General features: G+C 41.6%; 1 protein-coding gene across 1 annotated transcript in view; it reads left to right on the top strand.

Moving 5' to 3' along the window:
- The window catches only part of FLACC1 (flagellum associated containing coiled-coil domains 1), a 108,191-nt gene that overhangs the window by 63,055 nt on the left and 38,875 nt on the right, over nt 1–6,261 (top strand). The gene's annotated exons all lie outside the window — the stretch shown is intronic.

The following is a 6,261-nucleotide window of genomic DNA, read 5'->3' as shown; positions in this document are numbered from 1 at the left end:
TTCCCTACATTCAGAGGTGACCACAGACAATTTGTCAACATGCAAACTAAAAACCAGGAAGCTGGACATGTTTTATTGGAAAGCATTTTTAATCACTACATTTAGTGTTTATCAGCTCTCTAATTTTTAAAGACAGACTTGAGACTGCCTGTGACCAGTAAAATGTCATTCTCGCTTGAAAGGGGTCTGCGGAGAAAAATGCTTCCTCTGTTCTGTGGCCTGAATCTTAACACTGCAGCCGTGGACAAGCTCCCCGATCATCTGGCGAGAGCTCTTCCTGGGTCCAAACAGATCTCTAGCTGAGTTGTGAGGAAATTCAGCACCAAATGGGGGTGGGGTCCTGCCCAGCCCTAAGCAGAGGTAACCATCCTTGTCCAGTGCTGACCCCTAGTGGGGAAGGGGGTGTTGGGGGGAGGGGACAGTGATGTGAAGACCTCTCCTCTGGGAGTCTGAACCTCCGCAGCTTTTCTTCATCCTCCACCTTCTCCCCACCCTCTGCCTCTGTTTCCTGTTTGAATTTTTTAAAGAGCTTTCTGCCTTTTTGTTTTCACATCTTGTAGATTTTAAAACTACACCAATAATAATGCAATACCTGTACGTTGTACCTTTACATCAATCATTTCTCATTCTCCCAACAATGTAGAGGATCCCCCATGTCATGGAGGAGGAAATGGAGGCTCAAATGAATATACAAATTCGAACTCAGTCCAGCTGGATCCAAAACAAGGATTTTTCCACCATAACACATTATCCCCTCCCCCAAAACTTAGGATTTGAAATGAACCATGTGGATGGAAAGTGCTAAATTTAAACTAACATGATGACCTAGGCGCAGAGGTCAGAAGGTCACCTAAGAAAAAGGAGTTGGCCTACAGGCACCAGCTAACATTATAAAGATTTTGTGTGTGCCACATGTATAACCACCCAAACTGGTTCATTTCACCTTCTGAGTAATTCTCAGAAGTGGATGCTATTTTTGCTCTCATTTGAGCAAGAAAAATGAGGTTTGGAGAGGTAAAAGACTCAGACAAGTATCTTCAGCTAGTGAGTGGCAGGATGAGGTTTTTGTGTCTCTCTAAAACCCCAAGAGGTTAATCAGTGTCTGAACATTAGTACACATCCATGGTTCTCAACTTGATTGATCTGAGGGTTAACTGAGTAGGTTTCTAAATTGCCAGTCTTCAGGCCCCAGCTCTGAAGTTCCTATCTGAGCAGAATTACAGGAGATAAAACAGATTGAGCACTTAAAGGAATGCCTGGACCTCCTGGAGTTCTCGGTAAATAATCAGTACCACTGTTACATAATCTCACATCTGTACAATGGCTACGAATTACTAGACATATAGTGCAGTTGAGGAAACTAAGTTCAGTGTCAATCAACTGACAAACTGCATGGCCAGCACATGATCCCAAGATTGTCGCAGTTGAGCGTTTACACCCATCTCCCAATCCCTAGCTTGGATGAAATGGATGAGCCACTGCAGGCATCTACGGAGCCATCCTGAAGATGGATTGGGGAGGTTCAGGGCTTCAACCTGTCATTTGTAAGGCACTGATCCTACGCTTTCTTAGTCTTATATCTGTTTTTAAAAGGAAAACCTATAAGGACTTCCCTTGCAGTCCCATGGATAAGACTTCCTGCTTCGAATGTAGGAGGCACGGGTTTGATCCAGGTCAGAGAACTAAGATCCCACATACCTTGGAACATGGTCAGAAAAACTAAAATAAAATATTTTTTTAATGAATAAAAGAAGACAAATAATTAACATGTAAATTGTAACCCTCAAGTTGGTTAAATTCCTTTTGTGATCTTCTAGGATCAGTATTAATTTACTTGCTCTAACCAGATTCTTAAAACTCAACATTCAGAAAACTAAGATAATGGCATCCAGTCCCATCACTTCATGGCAAATAGATGGGGAAACAATGAGAGACTTTATTTTGGGGGGCTCCAAAATCACTGCAGATGGTGACTGTAGCCTTGAAATTGAAAGACACTTACTCCTTGGAAGAAAAGCTATGACCAACCTAGACAGCATATTAAAAACCAGAGACATTACTTTGCCAACAAAGGTCCATCTAGTCAAAGCTAAAGTTTTTCCAGTAGTCATGTATGGATGTGAGAGGTGGACTATAAAAGAAAGCTGAGCACTGAAGAATTGATGCTTTTAAACTGTAGTGTTGGAGAAGACTCTTAAGAGTCCCTTGGACTGCGAGGAGATCCAACCAGTCCATCTTAAAGGAAATCAGTCATGAATATTCATTGGAAGGACTGATGCTGAAGCTGAAACTCCAATACTCTGGCCACCTGATATGAAGAACTGACTCATTGGAAAAGATCCTGATGCTGGGAAAGATTGAAGGCAGGAGGAGAAGGGGACAACAGAGGATGAGATGGTTGGATGGCACCATAGACTCCATGGACATGAGTTTGAGTAAGCTCCAAGAGTTGGTGATGGACAGGGAAGCCTGGTGTGCTGCAGTCCATGGGGTCACAAAGAGTTGGACATGACTGAGTGACTGAGAGGCTGAACTGAACTGAACGAGTTTTCTTGTCTCCACCTTGAGCTATGCATCTGTGTGATTTTTACATCAAAATGAACAGTGTACTTGGTTGCTATTCCTGAGGAAGCTGGAAAGCCTGGATGTGTTGCAGTTCGGCATGACACGGGGGAGCTGGTCCCTGCCCAGCACAGGCAGAGGACACCCTAGTTTGACTTAAACGCCAAGAGGTTTCCACTTTCCTGAATCACAGCTCCCATTGACAGCCTGCTCCAGAGACTCCTGGCTACTAACCAGCAAAAAACAGATTTGAATCTGAAAATTTTCATAAGAAAGCTGGGAATGACTAACCCTCCTACCCACCAACTGCAGTACACTAATCTGGACTAACCTCAGGACATTAGTCAAGGACAAATACTGACAGTGAAACAAAAATCCCCTGAACAAGCATGTTCTGTGGTTGGTTACTTCTCTATTGAATTATGTACAACTGATCCACAGGCCAGGTGGCTGCAGGCCAGGTAGTCTGCTGTGTGGATTCGACAGGGCCACTCCTGCCCCTTTCTCAAGTTGGCCTTGGCTCTGGCCCTAGAGTCTTGAAGAGAGTGGTGGGGGAAAAAAAGGTTGCATTCCAATCCAGCTGTTTCATCTCTTCCAGGCCATGTAGGGAGAGACTCAGCCAATTCTCTAATAAAAGTTTTTAATGGCTGGGGTTTTATTAATAAGTTTTTGATTTTTGTTTTGGTACTGAGATAACTAGACAGTCATGAGCAGGTAGAAGGGCTTATATCAACTGGCCCTGGAGTGTCTATTGCAAAATTTACTGGGTCATGGTACTTGCCCCCTCTACTTCCACAAAAGTAACTACTGCAAACCAGAACCCATTCCACTGATCTAGAAAGGAAGAAATTGAAGTAACTATTGGACTGCGATGCCAATATTCATGTCGCCAACCTAGCTTTTTAAATATTTTCTTGAAGATATGAGTGCAATCAAGGTGAAAGTCCTTCAAGTTCCTGCTTCACCCTATGCCCATCCCCAGGAACCATTTTTTGGGAACCATTCTTTTGGTATCTCTTGTTATTGTCCACTTGCTCAATCATGTCCGACTCTTTGTGACCCCATGGACTGCAGCATGCCAGTCTTCCCTGTCCTTCACCTTCTCCCAGAGTCTGCTCAATCTCTTGTCCATTGAGTCGGTGATGCTTTCCAACCGTCTCATCCTTTCTTGTCCCCTTCTCCTCCTGCCTTCAATCTTTTCCAGCATCAGTGTCTTTTCCAATGAGTTGGCTCTTCCCATCAGATGGCTAAAGTATTGGAGCTTCAGTTTTAGTCCCTCCACTGAATATTCAGGACTGAGTTCCTTTAGGATTGACTGGTTTGGTCTCTTTGCTGTCCAAGGGACTCTCAAGAGTCTTCTCCAGCACCACAGTTCAAAAGCATCAGTTTTTCAGCATGCAGCCTTCTTTATGGTCCAACTCTCACATCTGTACATGACTACTAGAAAAGCCATAGCTTTGAATATATGAACCTTTGTCAGCAATGTGATGTCTCTACTTTTTAATACACTGTCTAGGTCTGTGATAGCTTTTCTTCCAAGGAGCAAGGATCTTTTAAATTCATAGCTGCAGGGTGTCTCATACCCTAAGAACAAATGTCAAGAGCCATTAAAATTTTTTTATTAAGAAAAGATATACATAACATAAAATTTACCATCCCAACCATATTCAGCTGGACAGTTTAGTGGCATTAAGTACTTTCAAACTGTTGTGCTACCATCCTTACTATCTAAGAGCCACTGTATTTTTTAAATTGAAGTAAAATTGGTTTACAGTGTTGTGTCAGTTTCTGGTGTATATAACTCATATATATGTGTGTGTGTATATATATATATATATATATATATCCTTTCATATTCTTTTCCATTATGCTTTGTCACAGGATATTGAATACATTTCCCTGTGCTATACAGTAGAGCCTTATTGTTTATCTATTTTATATATAGTAGAGTGTAGCATGAGGCAGTTTTAAAGAGTTCTCCCTACTTTATCTCATTTATCTCATTGGCAAACACATTTTTTAGTCTAGGGCAGGCACAGCAGGTGTTATGAAGACATTTAGGACAGCAAAGTTAAGAAAGGTGAAGTGTCTGAGCTAGGACTACCCAGCTACTGTATCTGCATGCAACACTAGTAATTCCTTCTTTTAAAAAACATCAGAAGATGGGAGGATTACTTTTTCCTCCCATCAGATATTTTTTCCCTTCTAAAAGAAGTCAATCCTCACTTTCTTCAAGGGAAATTCATTCCCCCCGCCCCTCAGTGCAAAAAGGATTTCAAGAATGTCCACGGTAGTAACAGTTACACACTTTCATTTAAAAAATTTGGCAATGACTTTTTTCCTCAAAGCTATTTGTAAACGTAATTACAATATACCCATTCTCAGTAGGACAGCCAGTGTGCAGACACAGATAAGCCCAGGTGAGACAGCCAAGCAGGCAAAGAGTGCATTTGGTGTCTTCCCTGCATAGGACATTGTCTCTTCCTCCAGAAGTGTCCTCAAAGGCTCACTTGGATTCCTCCAGAATCCAGTTCTCAACAGACCCTGAAGCAAAATGAAATATTAGGAGGGTTAACACAGGGTTACCTTTCTTGTGATATTCTATACAAAAGGAAAAGCAAACATGTATTTGCACTGACTTTAATTTTTGTACAAATGATTTGTATCTTTGTATACACATTTGTATATGTGTATACATTTGTGTGTGTTCTATAATTTTTCATCTAACTTTATCATATAGCTATTTCTATATCAGTAACTTATGAACTGCCTCTGTCCTCTATTATTACTCAATGCCTCTAAGCTAGAGTTTAACACTGCCTGGGACACAGTGCATTTTACCCAGTGTTTCTGCAAACATACTGGGATTTCTCAGAAGAAGAATTTGAAAAGAAAAATGGCATGTTGAACCTGAGCTTGACCCTGAGAGCCAGGCTATTTGATACACCCAATAGGCAGGGACAGTTAGCTAGTGAGAAAAAGGCCAGATTTTAGGAATAGGTCTCCTGCCACAGGGGTTAGGCATGTTATAAACTCTCCAAATCAGACTTTTTTTTTTTTCTACTGCCTCTCTAAAAATATTCAAAAGGAGATTAAGTCAAAGAGCCCAGATAACAGTCATTCCAACAAACAGCTTGAAGTGAAGTGAAAGTCACTCAGTCGTGTCCGACTGTTTGTAACCCCATGGACTATACAGTCCATGGAATTCTCCAGGCCATAATATTGGAATGGGTAGCTGTTCCCTTTTCCAGGGTATCTTCCCAACTGAGGGGTTGAACCCAGGTCTCCAGAATTGCAGGCAGATTCTTTACTAGCTGAGCCACCAGGGAAGTCCAAGAGTGGATAGCCTGTCCCTTCCCCAGGGGATCTTCCCAACCCAGGAATCAAACCAGGGTTTCCTGAATTGCAGGTGTATTCTTTACCAACTGAGCCACCAGAGAAGCCCTTAGAGGTGTTGATAAAATCTATATTCATTCATATTAAACATTAATAAATTGCCCAATGATTAGGTTTCACAGAACAAAAAGAGAGGGTTATGAGGAGACACCAAAGCTGGGTTATATAATTAACTTTTTGGTGATTTACATTATGATACAAACTTTCAGTTTCTGAGAGAATGAGTCACTCTTCATCTGACACAACATGTTGTCAGCGCTCTGAATATGCCAACTCAAAATATTCCACTTTGTCCTACGGATT

The sequence above is a fragment of the Bos taurus genome, chromosome 2 (genome assembly GCF_002263795.3).
Source record: "Bos taurus isolate L1 Dominette 01449 registration number 42190680 breed Hereford chromosome 2, ARS-UCD2.0, whole genome shotgun sequence".
Taxonomy (NCBI): Eukaryota; Metazoa; Chordata; class Mammalia; order Artiodactyla; family Bovidae; genus Bos; species Bos taurus.
Note: the sequence above shows the minus strand (reverse complement) of the source record. Positions and strands in the feature narration are given on the sequence as shown.